Below are 22,182 nucleotides of genomic sequence, written 5' to 3' on the forward strand. Positions count from 1 at the left end.
AGAATGTGAGAGCTCATGTCATAAGGACCTTGGTGGTCATCAGCCCTCCAGTACTTTGGAATCATTTTGAGGATTCCAAGGGGACCTGGTGCCCAGTCCTCCAGCTCTTCAGGGATTCTTCATACATCTGAGGTGAGATCCAGACACCAGCAGGTTTGAAAATCTCCTGGTTGGAGTCTAAGGTGCAGCCAGGGCTGAGAACAACCAATGCAGTCCAACTGCTTCCTTTCAAAGGTGGTGATGCTGAGTCCTAGAGAGGGATTTCTTGTCTTCCTTATCTGTAAATTAGGGCAATTCCTACTCTAAGGATTAGTGAGCATCACTCAGGCCTGTCACTGGTGATCAGTTCCATGCCTCCTTACTTCACTGCTCCCACATCACTGTGGGTTCCTTGAGGGCAGGAAGCCGTTTTTATTTATCCATGTTTCCCCAGCATCTGACATGGCACTAAATGGACACAATGAGCATTTGAATAAGTTAATGAATGAATCATTCAAAGCCTGGGACTGTGGAGATCTTAGTGAAAACCCAGCATTATGAACCCTTGACCAGCAAAGTCTATGTGCGCCTCCAGCCACACTGAAAGACCACCCTGCAGCCATCCACTGCAGGATGATGGGGCTGGAGCAGGGTGAGAGTAGGCATTGCCTATAGTATATATGTCAAGAATAGAATGTTTCATGAAAGAAAAGTTAAACTGTGCTTTTTTCAGCATAGGAAAGTTACAACCATTTTATCCCACAGAAAATAAGAGTAGAGATCCTAACTGATGACAAGCTGAACCCAAGTTCTTGCAAGTTCAACAGCATTACACACAGAACTTCTGAAATAGGCCCAGCCAGCTGCTTCTCCCCTCCAACTACAATCTTAGTGGCTGGCTAGTTCTAACTTGATTGTCTAGCTCAGAGAGGGAAAGTGAGTAGCTCATGGTCACAGTTCAAGTTGGCAGGAGAGCCAGGTCTAGAACCAGGTATCCTGACTCCCAGGCCAGTGCTCTGGTGCTTCACATGAACCTAAGAAAATACCAAGAGTATGACTGGGGCACAGTGGCTCATGCCTGTAATCCCAGCACTTTGGGAGGCCAAGGCAGATGGATCACCCTGAGGTCAGGAGTTTGAGACCAGCCCGGCCAACGTGACAAAATCCCGCCTCTACTAAAAGTACAAAAATTAGCCGGGTGTGGTGGTGCACGCCTGTGGTCCCAGCTACTTGGGAGGCTGAGGCAGGAGAATCTCTTGAGCCCAGGAGGCAGAGGTGGCAGTGAGCCAAAATCACACCACTACATTCCAGCCTGGGTGAGAGAACAAGGCTCCATCTCAAAAACAAAAACAAACAAAGAAACAAAAAACAGCAACAACCAAAAAGCAGTATGATCTGTGCTAATAATTATATGTGCTTTTCATGTGCCAGTGCTGTTTTAAGTTTTAATATGTAGGATATATATATTTGTTATATATACACGCACATATATCCACATACATATATATGTGTGTGTTTCATATAATATAAATTTTATATATACATTTATATATACACATATGTATGTGTATCTGTGTGTGTATTTAATATATGAAATTCTCACCACAGCCTTGCGAAATGAAGAAATTTAATTACAACTTGACATCAGCACACAGGTCTGTCTCCCAACCTCCATCCTCTCCACCCTAGAACCCATCCTCCACACTGCAGCCATAGTAATCTTCTAGCTTCTTGCTACTCAATCTTCTTGCTTCTAGCTTCTTGCTACTTGTGGTCCATGGACCAGCAGCATCAGCATGACCTGGGAACCTGGCAGAAATGCAGAATCTCTGGCTTCACCCCCAGAACTCATAAATCAGAATCATACCATCTAGGGGACAGAGGATCACATTTTAACAAGATTCCCAGTGATTCACGTGCACTTTTAATATTTGAGCAATACTCTAAACCAGCTCTCATTGTGTTGCTCCCTATTTAGAACCCTGTGTCATCTTCCCACGATTACCGCCTGTGGTAGGCAGGGTCATGGCCTTCTGAAGGACCCACACCCTAACCCCCAGGACGTGTGACTCTATTAGGTTCTATAGCAAAGGGGAGTTAGGCTGCAGATGGAATTAAGGTTGATAATCAGCTGACCTGAAATGAGGGAGATTGTCCCAGATTACCTGGTTGGGCCCAATGTAATCACAAGGGTCCTCAAAAGCGGAAAAGGGAGGCAGAGGAAATCAGAGTGGTGTGATGTGAGAGGACTTGAGCATCCTTCTTTGCTGGCTTTGAAAACAGAGGAAGGGGCCACAAGCCAAGGAATGCAGACAGCCTCTGGAAGCTGCAAAAAGCAAGGAAACTGATTTTCCCTTAAAGCTTTCAGAAAGAAGCATGGTCTGCTGATACCTTAATTTTTTATCTCAGTAAGACCTGTGTTGGACTTCTCATCTCCAGAACTGTAAGATAAAAAAAACTTGTGTTGATGTAAGCCACTAAGTTTGTGGTATTTGTTATAGCAGCATTGGAAAATAAATATGGCCTTCTACCCCTTAGTGTGGCATCTGAGGCCCTCTGAAGTTCCACCAAGTGCTGTCTTGGCCTCATCTCCCAGAATACCCCTTCCCACACCCTGATCTCAAACCAACAGAGCCTCCAGAGTAGCTAGAATATGGGAAGGGACACTCTGGTTCTCTCTCTCTCTCTCTCTCTCTCTCTCTCTCTCTCTCTCTCTCTGTGTGTGTGTGTGTGTGTGTGTGTGTGTGTGTGAGAGAGACAGGTTCTCACTCTGTTGCCCAGGCTGGGGTGCAGTGGCGCAATCACAGCTCACTGCAGCCTTGACCTCCCTGGACTTAAGTGGTCCTCCAGCTCAGCCTCTCAAGTAGCGGGGACTGCAGGTGTGCACCACCATACCTGGATAATTTTTCTACCTTCCTTTTTTTTTTTTTTTTAAGAGATGGGGTCTCACTATGTTGCCCAGGCTGGTCGCAAACTCCTGGCTCAAGTGATCCACCTGCCTTGACCTCCCAAAGTGCTGGGATTACAGGCACCATCACACCTGGCTGGGGTTATTCTCTGTACCACCAGCACCTAGCCCTGTGCCTGGCCCGTGGCCAGTTCTCAGGCAATGCCCTTTGAAGGAATAACCCAGTGGAACCCTATTATATTCAGGTCACCACCAGCCACGGAGGAGCCCATGACATGCCTGAGGCAACTATGGCAATGGCGCGGGACACGGTGGAGACTCTCCCAGAGCCTTAGGATTAACAATCCTTTGCTCTTCTTCTGCTGTGGGCAAATCACTGTACCTCTCTGGGCCTCATTTTCCCCATCTGAGAAATGAAGGGGTTGGAAAGGCAATTCTAAAAGCATCGTTAGCATGAACATTCTAGAATATCTGAGTTCAGTTTGGCCGCATTTTGTGGCAGTTGGGGACAGTGATTCGGCTCAGGTCTGCTCAGCCCTGTTCATCCCACTGCTGAGCACATCCTTCACTGTCATCCCATTCACAAAGTGGGATACAAAACTGCCCAGCAACTGAGTGTATTTGGTACAAAACAGAGACTACAGCTGCGCATTCCCCCTGTCTAGTTAAAATGCCAAATTACTCACTCTCCCACGGAAAGAAAAAAGGAACAGGGGGGAAGAAACCATTTCTCACTCCAGAGTTTTTCCATGTGACATATTTTCTAATTTTATTTCAGGTCTAACTGTCTACAGTAGATGGCTCCATATCCCCTCCCCTTTTAGGATATGAGCTTTCATTAAGGAATGAAATGGCTTTATTTGTTTAATATTTGCAAATGTGGGTTGATATCAAATTGCAACTGAATGTCTTCATTTTCTCTGCTGGGGGAAGTTCTCTAAGATGCCCCGCACTGGTTTAGTGGCTCGGATTCCTTGGTTCTAGGCCCGGTCACAGGAGCTTGGCCAAGTCCCTTCCGTTCTCTGGACTCAGATACTCAATCCACAAAGTGAGGGAAAGGCTGGCTCATCACGGAGATAGGGTGGCTGGATTGGAAGCCGTGGCTGATGCGTCCTGTTTCTAAGAGTGGTTCCATTTGAGACTGTGTTGGAATGGTATGCATCTCAGTTTATGTCTGTGCTCAGCTCCTGTCATCTCTGCACTGTTGCTTTAGTTCATGGAATGGCTGAGAAATTTTTCATACCTGGAAAGAGTACTGTAGCTTTGTTTTAAAGAAACTAATTCTGGCTGGGCACAGTGGCTCACACCTGTAATCCCAGCACTTCAGGAAGCTGAGGTGGGAGGATCTTTTGAAGCCAGGAGTTTGAGACCAGCCTAGGCAACATAGTGAGTCCCTGTCTCTACAAAATAATCACAATAATAACATTAATAAAAATAAAACGATCTGGGTATGGTGGCATGCACCTGTAGTCCCAGCTATTCAGGAGGCTGAGGCAGGAGGATAAATCATTTGAGCCCAGGAGACCAAGGCTGCAGTGAGCTGGGATTGTGCCAGCGCACTTCAGCCTGGGCAACAGAGCGAGACCTTGCCAAAAAAAAAAAAAAAAAAATTAATTCTGGCCGGGCGCGGTGGCTCAAGCCTGTAATCCCAGCACTTTGGGAGGCCGAGATGGGTGGATCACGAGGTCAGGAGATCGAGACCATCCTGGCTAACACGGTGAAACCCCGTCTCTACTAAGAAATACAAAAAACTAGCCGGACGAGGTGGCGGGCGCCTGTAGTCCCAGCTACTCGGGAGGCTGAGGCCGGAGAATGGCGTGAACCCGGGAGGCGGAGCTTGCAGTGAGCTGAGATCTGGCCACTGCACTCCAGCCTGGGCTACAGAGCGAGACTCCGTCTCAAAAAAAAAAAAAAAAAAAAAAAAAAAAAAAAAAAAAATTAATTCTGCCCCTGCAGCGTCTGGTTGCATGCAACCTCTCCTTCTATCTTCTTGCCCGACCTGGCTTCAGGCCTGTGTTACTTCTTTCTGATGGGTTGCTACAGCAGCTCCCTGGCCAGCAGGATCTCCCATCTCTCTGTCCTCTAGCACAGCTTCTCACTGTGAGTCAGAGTAATTTGTCTAAAACACAGGTCCCATCATGTCACATCCCCTCTCAAAACCCTTCTGTGCCTTCTGTGACGCACAATACATTCCACACTTCTTGGGTTGCAGTTCAAGGCCTCTTCTCCTCTCACATCCTTCCCTATGCCCTGGCTCTACCACCCTGAACTGCTTGCTGGTCTCTGAATTGACCATCCATGTTCCCTTCTCCAAGCCTTTGCTTGGGCTGTTCCTCAGCCTACGCTATGGAAATCCTCCTTTGCATTTTCACCCTGATAGACTTGCTGCTCAAACTGTGGTCTCTGGACCAGCCACATGGGCATCACCCAGGAGCTCATTAGAAACAGAGTCCCACGGCTGGGCATGGTGGCTCACACTTGTAATCCCAGCACTTTGGGAGGCCAAGGCAGGGTGATTGCTTGAGGCCAGGAGTTTGAGATCAGCCTGGGCACCATAGTGAGACCCCATCTCTATAAAAAATGAAAAAATTAGCCTGATGTGGTGACATGTGCCTGTAGTCCCTGCTACTTGGAAGCCTGAGGTGGGAGGATCGCTTGAGCCCAGAAGGTTGAGGCTGCAGTGAGCCGAGGTCACACCACTGAACCCCAGCCTGGGTGACAAAGGGAGACTCTGTCTCAAAAAGAAAAAAGAAAAAAAAGAAAAGAAATACAGGATCCCAAATCCTGCCTCAGACCCACAGCATCAGATCTAGACCCACAGCATCAGATCTAGACCCACAACATCAAATCTGTACTTTAACCAGACCCCCAGGTGATGTGTGTGGCGCTCAAGTGTAAGCAGCAGTGCTGTGTAGTTTAGTGGGCAAATGCTGGAGCTGGGCAGTCAGACAGCTGGCCTGGTTCCAGGCTCTGCATGTATCAGTTGGTGACCTTGGACAATGTACTAATCCTTTTGAAACCTCAGTTTCCTCATCTGTAGAGCAAGGAAACTATAAATGAAATAATGTCCCAAGCTCTTAGCATAGTGCCTGGCACATGGAAAAGCCAGTGACCGGTAACAAAGTTCCATCTCAGTGCTAGCTGATGTTGTGCCTAAGCTATCCTGCGTCCTCTCTCAGCCTTGCTTGTGTCGGGTTTATTCCATCAGGGGTGAGAACTTATTTGCAAGTCCATCTCGCTGAGGATGGGGAGGGCCAGGAGCATGTCATTCGTGTTTGGAGTTTAGAATCATTGACTATCCAGTGGAGGGAGATAAACAATCATAATCTGAGGTGGGGAAAGTGAAACATAGCTAAACAAGGACTTTGCAAAGTGGGTGGGATCGAATTCATTCCAGAGTTTCTGCCCTTGGTAGAAATGGTCATTCTGCCTGTTGTAACCTGGGAACTTTCTCATGCATCCATTTGTTCACCCCACTTTTATGTAATATGTATTGACTGTCCTCTGAGTACAAGCAATGTATGATATCCTGGGCAGAAAATGAAAAGCAAGATAGGCTTGCTGCTTGCCCTCTAGGATCCTATAGTCTAGTGGGGGACATTGATGCTAAATAAAGGATTGTACAAAAAGACTCTTTATGTTTATAAATGGTAGAAAATGTTAGAAAGCACAATGGGAGCTATGAAAGCACATGCCGGGACACTTTCTTCTGTACCAGGGTGTCAGGAGAGTCTCCCCAAGGAATGAGATTTAAGATAGGATCTGAGGGGTGAACAGGTTTAGCCAGGAAAGGAGGTAGGGCTGATGGGCAGCAAGATGCATGGAATGTTCCAGATACAGAGGAACACAATGAGGAGAGGATGGAAGAGACAGCCTGAGTGTGACTCGAACACGTAACACGTTGAGGGAGGAAGGCAGGGTGAAGTTTCTGGGATGAAAGCAGGACCTTCGCCCAGGAGCTGCTTTTCCTAGCCTGGCCCTGGGGGAGCATCTTGGCTTCCCACCGTCCCTCAGTCCCGCAGAACTACCGGCCAGGGCCACCCGGGGTAAGGGCCTTTGTCTAGGTAGAGTGCAGTCAAGTCCTGGATTCTACTACCTGCCTTGCTCCTGCCTCTGCTTATCAGACAGTGAATTGCTTCAGGGTGGGGGCAAAGGGTCTCCACCTTTATATAGCGTAAGAGAACAGAACTTAAGAGACTTGCAGTAAAATGCCAGGAAAGCAGAGTCAGAAGAGAGCCCTGAGCCAGCACAAAGAGCCCCTGGTCCACTTTGGCCTCTCAGGGCCTCCCAGGCCATGGCAGCTGCCTGGCAAAGAGGTGGTGGAGGTAAGTGAGAAAGGTTTCTAATAATTGCCATCTGTGGTTAGACTCCAGTCAGTCCTGGCTTTGCAAACCTTCCTCCCATCTATACAACAAAGAGGTCAGACCAGCGCTAAAGTCATCCAGGTCTGACACGATGTCTTTTTATTTTTCATCTCTCTCTGGATCTCTGTATTGAGAACGTGCGTCTGTGAACATAGGAATAATTCTCTTGCCAGGGAACAGAAATGCAGTTTGGGGAGGAATAACTTGGGTGGGAGGTTTTTAGATGCTTTCACTCAGGGGACCAATTCCTTCAGACATGGTTGTACTCGTGAGACATGGGGGATGCGTTACGCCCCTCCTGTCCAAGCCATTCCTTTGGAGACCTGCTTTTCAAACGGGTGTGCTCACAGTCCTTGGCTGTGTGACAGTGGCATGCGAAGAGCCACATTGTTTATTTCCTGGAGCATTTTACTCCGTGGTTGGTAATCTGTGGTGAGGAGACAGTAACAACTGGGGAATAATTTGGAACATTTTTATATTATTAAAACAAACAAACACACATGTTTGGAGTGGAATTCAAAACTTAAGTGCTTTTAAAGATAAAGCAGGAGAATTAAATTTTCAAGGTCCTGGGGGGCTCTTTGGCTAGACTCAGGCCCTCAGGTATATCTGATGACAGAGTGCTTTAGCAGAGATGATGTTATATTTAGACTTGAGGCCCCCAACTTGTGGGGAATATTTACAATTATTGCAAAGGATACTTGGACATTTTGTGTCTACAGACACCTAACACCCGTGTGTGGAGGGGGCCATTAATGCTTTGATATTGACAAGATGGAGATGGTCACTGCCCTCCAAAGCTTTGGATTAGAACTGCCAACTCTAAGAGGGAATGAACTTGTCCATCACTGCTGGATCTCTGGCACTTAGAACAGTGCCTGCTATACAGAGGGTGCTCAATAAATGCTTCTGGAATGAATAGAAATGTGTGTGTTGATGGCCATGAGAAGCTTTCATTTCTCCATCCACATTTACCTTTCCAGGAACAGTGTGTGGGGCTACTTTAGCATGGAGATCTTGGTTGGAATGTGAAGAATGCTGTCATGCATATGCATGTGGGAGGCTGGCCAGCCCTGCTCCAGTTCAAGATTTCTAAGAATCATTCTTTAGAGGCAGCCTTCCACCCAGCGTGGTCCATGCTGCATAGCGTAGGCTCCTTGTGGGAGAAGGCACAGTTCACCATTTATGCACCTTGGATAGCTAGGACCCCCTGGGCCTCACTTCTCACAAGCCCTGCAAGTTCCCCCAAACACCTTACTCCCATCAGAACCCACCGGGAACCTGAGGCCTCAGAAAATGCTGGACTTTGGGGACCAACTATTTCAGCTCCCCCAAATTGCAGATGGGAAGATGGAGGTTCAAAGAGAACAAGGAACTTTCTGGGAGTCACACACATTTTAGCTATGTGATTCCCAACGGGTTCCTTGTTCTAGAACCAGGTCTGGAACTAGGTCTTCTGATATCCGGGTGGGTGGCATCGCTCCATTTTGAAATTCCCCAATGCTGCTTGATCATATCTGTACCATCCTCAGGGATGTGCCTGACAGTAGTGTGTGGTTAGAGCTGAGCTTTGGAAACATCACATGAATGTTAAATCCTAGTTCAGCACTTTTTTTTACTACATGACTTGGGCACGTTGCTCAGAAACAGCATGGGTTTCCTCATCTGGATGGTGGTGGTGGGTGGTGGGCATAGGAGTCTTACCTCCTGGGGCTACATGAGCTACTCAGCAGGTAATGCCCAGGAGTGCTCAGGGCCAGGGATGGGGAACCCAGTGCTGGGTCATCCGTCCCGTGAAGTTAAGGTCATGCCTGTCCCGTTCACCCCAAATCTCCAGCACTTGCAGTGCCAGGCGTGTGACGGTGTGTGCTTGATAGCCATTTGTGAATGAACACATGAATGAATGAACAAAAGGGACAGAATATGCTTAGCTCCTGACATTTACCCTGTACCGCCACCCTGAGAGCTAGGTATTGCCACTTCTATTTCCAGAAAAGGAAGCTAAGGCTCAGAGAAGTTAAAGAACATGCCCAAGATCACCTGGTTAGTACGTGACTGAGCAGGGACTTTCATACAAATTTCTCTGGCATCGAATTCCATGTCCTTTGTCCTGCACCATTCTGGGGGAGGCTGGTCCTCCTGGGGTTCCCCTGAGGTCACCTCCCCTCCCACCTCCCCCATTTCTGGTCTCTAGTTAGGAGGTGTCCACTGGGTTTTCATCTTGGAAGGTCTGATTCCCTCTTCCATTATTCTGGGGGTCCACAGGCTGTTCCTCCAGCAAACATTTGGAGACTGTCAAGCTGTACTTTCATCTAAATTAAACAAGAGTCAGCCTGTTTCAAAATATGACTTCAGGGTCACCATCTGTTCTGGCTGTTCCCTTAAACTCAAATCCCATTTCGGAGCCAAATGGGGGCTCCAGCATCCCACAGAGAGTGCGTCTCTTTGCACAACGGAGCAGGAAAGTCTGTAGAAAGACGCAGTGTGTTTGATAACAACCCTCGGACAAATTTCTCCGGTTGTTTCTTTTCCCCACTCAGCAGCATCGACGTCATTGCATGTGGACAACAGGTCCCCACCACAGATTCAAATGCATTCCTTTCTACACTGGGGACCTAGTGTGTACCGGGCTCTGGATGAGGCCCTTTCCCATGCCATCTTCAGGGCCATGGGAGAGAGTGGCCTGGATCTTACAGTGGGGGGAACACAACATGCCGAAGCTGCTCGGGCAGTCACACCATCAGTCTGGGCATCAGTTTTCTCATGTTGGGGACATTGGAGTGGGTATTTTCTGAGGTCCTTCCCAGCTCTAAAGGTTACCCTGATTCTTCATCGGTGCCTTGGCCAATGCAGGCGAGATTTCACGGTGCCCACTGAAGCTATGAGCGCGTTCTGACTGTGCTGCTTGTCTGTGCTGACTGAATTCACACAAGCTCATCTGTTGGGACGCCCCGGGCTGTTCCCAGGGCAGCTTGATTTTGCCCAGGGCATAACATGCCAAGTGCTGAGAGGCTGCAGGAGTATGTCTCCTGCTGTTGCCAAACTATCGCCTTCGCGCCACATTCCAAATCGCCCAATTCCACCCTCCTCTTGGCAAGAAAAAGAAAGGGGACCCAACTGTCCAGGGCAGCAGCTTGGGGTGAAATGAGGATTTCTCCTAAAATGGTCAGCTGGAACCTTCCTCAGGAATCTGCCAAGGCACCCGGTTGCCTGTTGCATAAATTTTAGTCTCCTTGGCTGGACATTCGAGGCTCTCTGACTCCAGTCTCCTAAAGGGAAAAGTAATTGAGAGTAGCAAGAGCTGGGAAGTCCCAACACTGCAGTTAAGGCCTGCAGTCTTAAGCTCTTTCAGCTTCAGTCCTATCATCTGAAAATGGCATAGCCACAGTCCCCACCCCATCAGACTGTCCTGAGGTTAGGTGAGCTAATGCAACTAAGTGCTGAGCTCAGGGTTGGCCTGTTGTGAGATTAACATTTCTAAGTCTGAATCTCTCTGGATCCATAATGCTCTCCTTTTTGCTCCAGTGCTGGAGGATATCTCGGGGTCCCATTTCTCCCATCCTTGGAATCACTCACTTGGCCCTTGTTTTCCTAATTGTGTGGGTTTGCTCATGCTCTGCTCACTCCACAGTGTTCACCTGTGCGAAGCCTCCCAGGCCTATCTCCATTGGCCCCTCCTTCAGGTCCCCTTCCCAGTGTCCCCCGGTGGGCAGGGACAGCTCCCTCTTTAAGCCCCTGCAGGACTTTCCTGTCCTTTGCTCATGGCTCCAAGCTCAGGTCACCTGTATCAGGGACCTGTGTTGGTGTCTGGTCCTTTTTTTCCAGGGGACCCAATTCCTTGTCCTCTTGATCCCCCAGAGCCCAGACCAGGGCCAAGTCCAGACAGGGTTGGAAGGTGGATGCTGGTTGTGGACAAGGCCAGACTGGGCCCAGGAGAGAGTGAATGATAGTAAAGTCCCCTCCTGACTCTCCTTCTGGGAGGGGAGAGAGTGGACCATTCTCCCCTAGGGAGATGTAAATTATGGGGGCCTTGAGGCCTGTGGATAACAACTCTTAAGAGATTTCACTGACCACATAGTATCAATCATGTCAAAGAAATCAAGAAACACCCCAGGCCTTGTGTTTCAGAGAGAGACTTAGAAAGCTCAGAATTAAAATACTCTTTCAAGCTCCTCCTGTCATTCAAGGCTCCTCCCAACCCAATGCTACACCCCCATGCAGGAGGTGGGGAGCCTTCTCCACGCTGGAGGACCAGGGATCTTACCATTCTGCTCCTAGGATCTCCAGGACTGGCCTGTCCCATCCTACCTTGCCCCATGGCCCCACATCATGCTCTGACACCCGGATAGGCCACGAGCAGCCTCCCTGAGGCCTCTAGCCAAACCTCAAGGACCCTAACAGCATATAACAGAGAAGGGGAAGCACTGTTGTTCACATTCTCCACCTAGACCGTGTTGTATGGGGGAGGAAGATGGAGGCAACTGGAATTGAGTCTGAAGTCTGAGAAGCCAGGGTGTTTAAAAGAGTCACTCTCATCTCAGTGGGGGAGAGCTGAGGACAGCCATTTTGCAGAAGGCTGCTCGTTCAAAGCCTCCTGCTTAGGGAGAGGAGACTGCAACCCCCAGTAAAGCTACAATCAAGGCTCTGTGTGGTTATTAATATTATATTACACCTCAACAGTGGGGATCAGGTGAGAGCTAAGCTATTAAGTGCATATTAAGCTAAACGGTGCTGGTGGGATTACTGTGACAACTATTGGCATTCATTAGAATTCTTTATGATTGATGATAAATGTGATGTGTTAAGACGGGCATAAAATCATGCTTGTCCAGAGTCCATTAAGCTCATTCATTCATGCACATGTGTATTATTTGTTCATTCATTCATTCATCAAATGCTCAATTTATGCCTACTCTAGGCAAGGTCTCACGTTAGGGAGGTGAGGGCGACGCTGGGAGATGAAACAGAACATGCTGCCTGCCTCCTGAAGGGCTCACGGGCTGCTGAGGGACACAGGCAAGGGAACAGATAACAGAGTAGTGAGAAATTGGGAGCTTTCTGTGAAACTGGTCCTGGGGTGGAGCGGGGGTTCCTAGGGAGATAGTATGACTCACTTGTAGACATCCAGAGAGAGTCCCCTGGAGAATGGGGGACCACCAGACCCAGCTTAACAGTGTAGCTAGAGTGGCCTTCCCTGGGTGTTTTCAGACCCCTGAGGGCCGCATGGGGCCAGGGGAAGTGGCGCTGAAGCCAGGAAGTGGCCACCGCAAGCCCCTCCTGGAAGGGGTGTGCCACCCTGCCCTGTCCAGACTTTCCCTGGGGAGCCGCGGCTCTGTCAGAACCACATTTTCCCTGCCTGCAGAACCCTCTCCTGACAGGCCCTGCCCCGGGGGGCTGGAGTGCCCAAGCCTGTCTGCATCCATTGACCTCCAGGGTCTGACTTGGACAGGCTTCCTGCTGGCCAGCCTTCTTCCCCCACAGCCAGGGCCACTTGGCTGCCTCACCCCAGGCCCTAGGACATTCCTGTTTTCCATCAGTGGGATCTAGTGATTCAGGGTACTTAGCATCCCATCAGCCTGGCTGGGAGGTGGCTTGAATGCTGTGCTGTGATCACAGAAAAGCGCCATCTTTACCGTCTAGTACTGGGGCCCTGCCTGGGTCAGTCCATGGTGGAAGCAGCGACAGTCCTGCCCCGATCCCTGTGCCTGGGTCTCTGGCCCCTGCACCAGACATCTGTGCTGCTGGCTGCCTGCTCTTGTCTGCAGGTCCATGACTGCCCATAACTGGCCTCCATTCAGGTAGTAGGATGCCATGTTTGCCTCAACAGCACAGCAGGTCTCAAACTAGAGTGTGCATCAGAGACACCTTGGGGGCTGGTTAAAACACAGGGTGCTGGACCTCAGCCCAGAGTTTCTGATTTTGTAGGTCTGGAGTAGGTCCCAAGAATCTGCATCTTTAAAGTCCCCAGATACTGCTGCTGCTGCTGCTGCTGCTGCTGCTGCTGCTTCTGCTGGTCCAGAAACCACACTTTGAGAACCACTGGTGTCATGGATAAGCAGATGGGCTATGGACTTTGAACCCAGGTTGTCTGGGTCCAAAACCTGGCCCAGCCACTTACTAGCTGTGTGACCTAATCCCTCTACACCTTGACCTCCTCATCTATAAAACAGAGGTAATAAGAACGCCCTCCTCGGCTGGGCGCGGTGGCTCAAGCCTGTAATCCCAGCACTTTGGGAGGCTGAGACGGGCAGATCACGAGGTCAGGAGATCGAGACCATCCTGGCTAACATGGTGAAACGCCGTCTCTACTAAAAATACAAAAAACTAGCCGGGCGAGGTGGCGGGCGCCTGTAGTCCCAGCTACTCGGGAGGCTGAGGCAGGAGAATGGCGTGAACCTGGGAGGCGGAGCTTGCAGTGAGCTGAGATCCGGCCACTGTACTCCAGCCTGGGTGACAGAGCGAGACTCCGTCTCAAAAAAAAAAAAAAAAAAGGAACGCCCTCCTCATTGTTACTGTGAGTATTGGATGACCCAGTCCAGGTGACTCACTTGCAATCGTGCTTGGACACAGCACGCCATAAATGAGCATTCAGTGAATGTGTGAGTTTCCTAGGGCTGCAGTAACAAACGAGCACAAACGGGGTGACTTAAAACAGCAGTAACATATCCTTATCCAGTTCTGGAGGCCAGAAGTGTGAAGTGGAGGTGTGTGGGCTGGGTGGAACTCCTCCCAGGGCTCTAGCAGGGAATCTATTCCTTGCCACTTTCAGCTTCTGGTGGTTGCCAGCGATCCTTGGCTTGTGTCTGCATCATTTTAATCTTTGCCTCTGTGGCCACATTGCCTCTTCCTCTTCTGTCTGTCAAGTCCCCTCCATGTGTGTCTTATAAGAACACCCATCATTGGATCTAGTGGCCACCTAGATAATCCAGGATGATCTCTTTGTCTCAAGATCCTTAACTTAATTACATCTCAAAGACTCTAAATGTAATGAACATGTTTAGGAATGAGGACATGGACGTATCTTTTTTGGCAGTCACCACTGAGCCCACTTTAGGGAACACAGGCTATTATCATTATTAAGTTGTTTTTTGCAACTCCTGCAGTTGGGCCTGGCCTATAGCTTCCTGCCCGGGGGGCGGGGGGTAGGGGCGGGGAGGAGGAGTAAACTGATTCACAGGTTCCAGCTTCTGGTCAGCTCCACTTTATTCAAGACAACCCATTTTCAGGCTGGGGCAGAGAATTCTGCCTATTAAACTATACTGGCTATGTTATAGCATTTCAGCATGTTCAGACTTCACTGATCTGAGAAAAAACGCCACTCCCAGCCCCCCAGACTCCTGTCTGGAGCCCTTTGTCCCTGTTAATTGTTCCTTATACCCTGGCAAGTTGTACTTGGCAAAGCATTTTCTCATTCAAAACCCTACTGGATCCTCACTGCAGTCTCGTGAGAGAAATTGTATCACCCTATTTTGCAGATGAGAAAACTGAGGCCCAGGGGGAAAATTGCACAAAGCTGCCTTTCATGGCAATTCTAACACAGTAATTCATGGGAGAGAAAAGAAGACTAATGTCACTGATAATACTAACTACCCCCACCGCTATGCTTCATTCATCGTGTGCCTTTGCTTGGCCCTCTGCTCAGTGTTTTATGTCTATTATCTCAGGTCATTCTCAAATCTCTCTCCTGAAGTAGGTGGCATTCCTCTGCTGCAGATCTAGAAACTGTGGCTCAGAAAGGTGAAGCATCTTATCCAAAGTTGCCCATCTTTTAAATGCAGACTCGAGGTTGAGTCTTTCTCCCTAATATCAGGTTGCTCAGAGATCCATTTCTCAACTCTGAAAAAATGTCAGGGCAGGCAAGATGAGAATAGCGGCTGCCCAGTGGCCAGCAGGACTAGAGCCTCCTGCCCTCCCAGAACTGGTCAGAAGACAAAGCCCGTGAGAGACCCCCTCTCCTGTTGTCAGCAGAGCCCTGTTCCTGGTAGCTGGTAGGGAGGTACCCAGTGTTGATGCCCCCAGCCATGGGGAGGGAGTCAGGGCAATGGGAATAGAGAGGCAGATGGGCCCAAGGTCACTGAGGGCTGGGACAACAATCAGGGTGTGCTTTCTAGAGTGGGTCAGCCTTGGGTTGAAGTAACATCCCTGGAGAGCAGCAGAGAAAGACTCAACGCCTCGCATCAGACAGATGAGGGCTTAAAATCTCTAGTCTGGGATTTGATAGCTGGGTGCCCTTGGGCAAGTTATTTAACTTCCCAGTGCCTCATTCTTTCGTCTGTAAATTGGGAACAATAAGAGTGGGGTTGTTGTGAAGAATTCAGGGGCTGTAATTAGCATCACCTGGGAAGTTTGTAAAACCTCCCCATGCCCAAGCCACACCTGAATCAACTCAATCAACATCTTTGGGAGTGAGGCGTAGGTATTAGTAAAAAAAAAAGAAAAAAAAAAAAAGTCTGCCCAGGTGATTCTACTGTGCAGCTAGGGTTGAGAACCACTGCTATTCAAGTAAAGCACTTCCTGCCCAGGACATAGTAGGGCTCCGTATACAGGAGCTATTGCCCATTCACTCATGCACAAAACAAACATTTATTGAGCACTTACCTATGCCGGGCTCTGGATTACATGCCAGCATCACCTGTGCACAGCAGCTGTCTGAATTTATTTATGGACTATTTCTAGCATAGCTTCCAATAGAGGGATCACGGGGTTCAGTGCTTTGTGAAGCCAGAACCCCAAGTCCATAATGCTGGGGAGAAGGTTTTACTGACAGCAAGGAAAGGAGGGAAATGCAGAAAATGTGCCCAAATCAGAGAAACCAAGCCCTGTGTGCGGAAAGAGCAGTCAGATCTCCGGGCCCTTAAGGAGGTAGCAGGAGAAGACGGTGTGGGCTTCAGACTTTCTGTGGGCTCCTCTGTAAATACCTGCCCCTACAACACCCCAGTTTCCACAGCTGTGATGTGGAAGGGCTTTCAATGATTGGTTTGATTGTTTTTAGCCGCAGAACTCTTCATTCAAATGAGACTTAATGGAACCCAAATTATTAAACAAATGAAGTCTGAATTGCTTGGGTGTGTGTATATGAGTGTAGGTGAGTGTGTGTGGACGTGGGTTAGTGTGTGAGAGAGGGTCTATGAATAGATTGTGAGTGTGTGAGTAGGTAAGTGTGTGCATGTGTCAGTGTGTGCTTGTATGAGTTTGGGATGAGTGTGGGTGGAGGTGCATGAGTCGGTGTATATTGGAGTATATAAATGTGTGTGTATTTGTATATCTGTGTGTTTGTGTGGCATGAACCTTTGAAAGTGTGTGTATGAGTGTGTGTTATGAGTATGTGAACCTATGCGTGTGTATGACAGAGTGGTAGAAATAACAGATTTGTTCTGTGTATGTTTGGATGTATCCGTGTGTGCATGTGTGCCTGTGTGTCAGGGGGCCAAGGGGCAGGATTTCTCCTGTTAAGGCCTCCTCGATCCCCCTCCCTCTCTCATCCCCAGCCCTGGAAAATACTGCTTGAAACCCCCTGGTCTATGTGTCTATACTGGCCCTGCCAGCAGTCCTGTGTCCCCTTGGAATGCTGGGCCTGATGGCCTCCAGGAGCCGTGGGCTGTAGAGCATCCGTGTCCAGAAGGTCACTGCATGCTCCTATCCCCTGCCCCTCACGTGCCCCCGACAGGCCCCTTCTTCTCCGTGCCATTTTCCATGTGTTTTCCTCCCAGAACCCTGAGCTGAGCCCTCCAGAGCTGCCTGCTGGGTGGGGGTGATGACTCATTTCAGTTGATGTCATCCTCAGGATTCAAAGCCCTCAATGCACTCAAAGAGTCTTTGTTCCCCAAATGGAAAAGGAAAGTCCATACGCCGAGAAGAGCTGAGTACGAAACTCTTCCCAGATACCCATGGCTGCTCATGCCTTCCCACACCTGCCAGCCTTCACTGTGCCACCTGGTCCACATGGTCCCTGGAGTGGCTCTGTGCCCAGGATCCAGGAACCAGAGGTTGAGGGAAGGGGGTAAGGAAGGGATGTAAAGACCCCCACCACAGCAAGACAGCAGGAACCACTGCTTCTTCCTGAGGTTGGATGTGGCTTTTGCACTGCGGCTAACTGCTGCCACGACTGAAGGGTCTGCGTGTGTGTGCATGCACGTGCACATGTGTGAAGGGAGCAGTGGTGAGCAGAGCCGGGTCACAGGATAGGGGAGTCACCCCATGCTCTCAGCAGAGCCGGGTCACCAAATGGGGGAGGCACCCCATGCTCTCAGCAAAGCCAGGTCACAGGATGGGGGAGCCACCCCACGCTCTCTCCCTCCGGGCTGCTCTCCTCAGGTCCTTATCCGCTGGGCCTGTTCATCAATTATGTTGCTAATTCTCTTGTGGCTAGCACGTGGTTTTGAGGCTGAACGGAGATGCTGTACACTGACAGCTTGAGAGTGCCCAGCCCTGGTCAGCACCCAACCCAACGAGCGAGAACTCCCAGTGTTCCCCAAATGCTCACTACACACCAGGCCCTGTGCTAAGTAGGGTTCTCACTGTGTTGTCTGTTCTCGCGATGGCTCTGTGAGCCAGGTCCTAGTGCTGCCCCACTCTACAGATTAGGAGGCTACAGGGAGGTGAGGCGAACTGCGGAAGGCCCATGAGTGGCAGACCCAGGACTAAGCCTAGGTCTGTCTGATGCCAAAGCCCAGGCAGTTAGCCCTTACCTGTGGCTGTCACTTGAGAGTGGGCATCAGATCCATGCAGGCCAGACCCTGAAAGACTCTGATTCCATAGGCCCAAGCAGTGGGGGCAGACCTCTGACTTTTAAAAGCTCCCAGGGTGACTCTGATATGTGACTAGGGCTTCAACCTTCACACCGTGCCACCCCACCTAGTCCCATTTGAATCTTGACTCCAACTGCTTATTAACCTCATGGACTTGGAACAGTAATTTAAGCCTCAGTTTTCTAACCTGTAAAATGGGGATAATAATGCCATCCATCTCATAAAGAATCAAGTGTAAGGATGAACTGATTTGTGGAAAGCCCTTTGAACAGCACTTGGTATGCAGCAAGCCTGCAGGAAATTTTAGCTGCTGATACTGTTGTTTCTTGGCATTCTGTTCATTGAGAGTCCCCTCTGCCAGGCTCTGTGCTGGTTGCCGAGGACTGAGAGATGAGTTGGCATGGCCCATGCCCAGGGCCCACGTCGAAGCATATGAGAGCAAGGGGAACTGGCCACTGGACTGCAGACAGATGAGGGTGTCTGGGAGGAAGGATGGAGGGGGACCGTGGGAACACAGAGGTGTGCAGCTCTGCCTGGGAGAGCCACAAGGAAAGCTTAGAAGGCAATGGGCTGTAACAGGCAGAGCCCAACTTCACATCTTCAGTGCTGGCTGCTGCACTGAGGATTCTGAGTGAGTGACTTCCTGTCTCTGGGGCTTGATTCCCTCCTCTGCAAAATGAGAGAGTGATCCCTGCGTTGCTTCCCTCCTGGCAGAAGGAACAGGTGAGAGGATGCTTTGGAAACAGGAGAGGATACTGGACAGGTGAGGACTACTTCCTGCTGGGCTAAGTGCTTTTCAGCTGCTGGCCAGGAAAAGCAAGCTTCAGCCAGGACCCCAGCTCCAGGCCTCCTCAAATCGTCTTCTCCTCAGTTTAGGTCAGAGGCTCAAGAAAGCAAGAACGAGAGAACAAGAGAGAAAGAGAGCAAGAGAGAAAGAGAGAGAGGGAGAGACAGAGAGGGAGGAGAGCTTATACAGTAACTTCATTGAGCAGGAAAATTCCTATGCTATATATGAAAACCGGAAAAGAGAAGGAGGCGTTCTAAGTTTATATGTAGAAAAATGCTCTTCTGTAATTCAGAAAAATAGAGTCTTTGATTGTGACCGAGCCAGGTCTCCTTTCTAAGTTGATCCAGGATTTTTTCCTTGGCAGGGAAACAGTTCTTTTTCTAAGAAATGCATCGGGTGATAGGTTTTTCTAAGAACCTCTCGCATCTTTGCTGGGTGCAGATGGACCCTCAGGCACCGTGAGTTGTGTTGTGTTCATTTTCCTCAGAAAGGGAGTCAGGTGGAACCAGGAGCCCCCAGAGACTCCAGCCTGGGTGGGGCTGAGTTTCCACACAGGCAGAGAGCTGTGACATTTTCCTGAGCACAGTGCTCCTTGCCTCTGGCCAGGCCTTGCTGGCCAAAGACAAGGAAGTCTATGGGGAGGGCTGGGTTTGTCCCGGCCCCTGTTGGAGTCATTCCTTCCAGGCCTGAAGGCTGTGGACTGAAAGAACCGGCAGTTAGGGGTGGTTAGAAAAACTGAAACACAGGCGGGAGACAAGGAGGAGGCAGACGATGAGGTTGTCAGACCTGGCAAGGGCCTTTGGAAAATATTTAGTCCAAGGCTCCAGTTTGACAGATATTGAACCTGAGACTCAGAGAAAGGAAGGGACTGCTCAAAGTCATATGCCAAGTTGGTGGCAGAGTCCACCTTGCAGGCTGAGGCCCTTTCCACCACCCCATGAAACATCTGAGAGGTCAGCATGTAGAAGTTGAGGCCAACTTGTGTGTGGTCTCAGAGGGGTAGAGCTAGGCCCAGCCAGGTGGGTGGGAGTTGCAGGGAGAGTTGCCTCAGTTCAACATGAGAAAGGACTTCTGAAGACTTCGAATTGTGCAGCAATGGTCAGGTGGCCGTGAGTGGAGATGAGCATGTGGAAGCCAGGTGGCTTTGGATGGGTGAGCATCGTAGGAGGTTCCTCCCCAGATGGTGCGCTGCACTGTCCCACATAGTCTGCGGTTGCTGAACTCCTGTCCCTCCAGGGAGGTGGGAGAAAGGGAAGTCACATGCCAGAAGGTGTGATTTAGACATACCCAGGGTCCTTGGGGGCCACCTCTCTGTAGGGGTGTCCAAAGGGCAGGGAAAGAACAGTCCTAGAAGATGCAGGAACCCCACCCTCCCAACTCTCTGGCAGGACAAGCTGACAAAGGGCAAGGAAGAGGGACACGTGGCTTCTCCGAGGGTCTGCCCCCATGCTGCAGAGGAGGGGCATTGAACACCTCTTCTCCCCAGGGGCTGAGTGCCAGGAAACTCAGGCGAGAGGAGCCCTTCTGGGGTCCCAGGGGCAGTCCCCCCACCTTACCCTACATACCCTCATCCTACTGGTCCCGCCCCAGGCCACAGGCAGTATAGGGTCATCTGGACCCTCTGAGCCCTGGCCCCCCAGTGGGACTACACGGATCCGCTTGCAGGAGTCACCGTGGCCCCGTTTAAGCATACTGAAGTGTGCCATTGGTCTTTAGAGACGTGTGTGGAAATGGTAGAGACGCAGGAGGGGCACCTTCGGCCTTCCCCAGCACTCGGTGCAGGGAAACAGTCGAGGAGGGAAAGGAGGAGTTATGGGTTCTAGGCCTGGCTTGGTCACACTCACTGCATGACCTCAGACCTGCTCTCTTGGGTCCCTTACAGACCTCTCGGTTTGAGTCTGTTGTTGGGATCCCGGTTCACAGCCCAGGTGAAAAGCCTTTCTTGCAGTTGGTGGAAGCGCAGTTCCCGTAGAGACCGCCAGGGGCCGCTGCCGCGCACAGTCCGGGGCGTCCTCAGCCTCCCTCGCGCCTCCGTCGGGACATCTCCGTAGCGTTCCTTCACCCGGAGCGGAGCGAGGAACGCTCCTTAGCCTCCTCCGGCCTTAAATACTAACTATCGCGAGCGCTGGGCTCAGGTCCCGGATGATCATCTGTGAGAGGGAGCTTTGCAAAGCCAGCTACACTTCTCTAGGGAGGCAAGGCTCCAAAGCTCAGGCTAGTCCCGGGCACTGCTTCAGGACCCCACAGATGCAAGGACTGATTCCAGCCCATCGCACGGAAGGGGAGACTGAGGCCCAGCGGGGTAGGGGAGGTGCCAGATGATGTCCCCGAGCTTGTGGCAGAGAGGAGGAGGAGAGGTGAGGGTTCGCTCCTGTTCTTCATCCCTGGCCAAATCGCTGTCATCTGTGTGGAAGGAAAACCTGAACCCTGCTCTGTTTGTTTCTTCATGGCTGGGATTCCGCCTGGTTTCCATGGAAACTGGCTTTGGGCCCTTGGGAGGAAAGTCGCACCCTGCCCTGACTGCTCAGATTTCCCTCTGCCTCTGAAGCCGTCTGATTTCTCCTCTCTGCGCCCTGAGGAGGGGCCACCCTAAAACTGCACTTTGGAGTGTGAGCTAGATTTGAGGGAGGAAGGCTCAGGCTGTCTCTCCCTGTGTCCGCTCCTTCATCCCCTTGGCTCTGTGGATGTTTAGAGGAGGGGGGATGACTTTGGCCCTTTTTGCAGAGTAAGATTGGGGCCCGCGTGTATTGGGGTGCTGCTGAGCCAGACTGGAAAGAGTTAGATGTGAGAAGATGGGGAAGAGTGATGTCACTAGAAGGAATAGCATGAGTGAAGGCAAAGACAGAGGGGGAGAATGAGGAGATGAAGCAGAAGGTGTCTTGAATGGAATTTTGCTTTTATGCTGATGGCACTGGGGAGCCATTGAAGGCTTTGGAGCTTGTAATAGGAGCAGATGACTGCTAATGGTCACCTAGATAGTGAGCTGCTTGAGCGCACATGTTCCGGGCTTAGCTCCATGTCTCCAACGCTATGCAAGGCACAATGTGGGGGCTTTAGAAATACAATCAAATTCATGAATTGGAAAAGTAAGTTGAAAAACCCCCGTTGGAAATGAAGCTATCTCTAAGCATTTATGAAGTGAGAGAAAAGACTGGTCAGATGTAGCCCCAGGAGGTGTTTGAAGGCAGTGAAAATACACAGAATAAATCACAGTGGATGTGGCTCTGAGAGTCCATCTGGTCTAACCCTCTGATGGGGAAACTGAGATCAGGGACGGGGAGCAGCTGGCCCAAGGTCACAGACAGAGTCTTGAACCTGAGTCCTTCCTCCCCTCCCTGGGTCTCTCATTGCCCCATGGATTCCTGCCTCCCAGATGGGCTCCCTGGGTCAGTGGAC

At 50.2% G+C, this 22,182-nt stretch overlaps 1 protein-coding gene across 3 annotated transcripts in view; it reads left to right on the top strand.

Moving 5' to 3' along the window:
* The window catches only part of COL15A1 (collagen type XV alpha 1 chain), a 128,190-nt gene that overhangs the window by 11,523 nt on the left and 94,485 nt on the right, over positions 1–22,182 (top strand). The gene's annotated exons all lie outside the window — the stretch shown is intronic.

Source organism: Chlorocebus sabaeus, chromosome 12, assembly GCF_047675955.1.
Source record: "Chlorocebus sabaeus isolate Y175 chromosome 12, mChlSab1.0.hap1, whole genome shotgun sequence".
NCBI lineage: Eukaryota > Metazoa > Chordata > Mammalia > Primates > Cercopithecidae > Chlorocebus > Chlorocebus sabaeus.